This window comes from Chrysochloris asiatica, unplaced genomic scaffold, assembly GCF_000296735.1.
Source record: "Chrysochloris asiatica unplaced genomic scaffold, ChrAsi1.0 scaffold00035, whole genome shotgun sequence".
NCBI classification, from domain to species: Eukaryota; Metazoa; Chordata; class Mammalia; order Afrosoricida; family Chrysochloridae; genus Chrysochloris; species Chrysochloris asiatica.
In genome coordinates, this window is record NW_006408553.1 from 3,457,114 (window position 1) to 3,457,883 (window position 770).

The following is a 770-nucleotide window of genomic DNA, read 5'->3' on the forward strand; positions in this document are numbered from 1 at the left end:
TTCTATGGTGATATTTCTGGCTATTCCTTTCTCTCCCTCTCCAGTGTCTATTTTATAATATAATGCAAGGAAAACCAAGATTCAAAGACAGTCAAGCATCTTAACATTATTCCCCCCTTTCCCCATTCCAACCATGTCTCAATCCCTGTATCCCACAGCCCTGTTTTTCCAAGGATGTGCATACATCATTATTTACCTTTGTCCCACTTAGCCCATGCAAACCTGCTTAATTGTTCTCCCATCTGCTTTGTTCTTCCATTCCCCTCTCTCTTCTTATATATTACCCCCCGCCCCAGCACCCAAACTATCCTGACACACAAGCTTTTGAGACCGTAGTTGCTACTTATCAAAGTAGGATGTAGAACATTTTCTTTTTGGACTATGTTTTGCCGTGTGGCCTAGATGTCATAACAGACAATGATCCTAAGTCCAGCGACTCATTCTCTCAAGGTGTTTGTTCATGACAAATTTTCAGAACTTTGCCCTTGTATGTTTGTCAGGGTCCCACCTCGACAGAAGATGGTTGCATGAAGTAGGGAGATCTGGCAGCGAAAGAGAAAGACAAAACAGACACAAAGAAGACAGACACACAAATTTGATGCAAGCTGAAAGGCAGTCTGGTCTGCAAACACTGCATTGCCTTGCATTGCATGCAGCACTCCCTCTACCTCAGTCTTTTATTTTCCTGTTTCAGGGAGGGATTTTTCATAAAGGAAGGACATAATTATTCAGATAAGATAGGATACAGAACTGAAATGTGATTAATCACT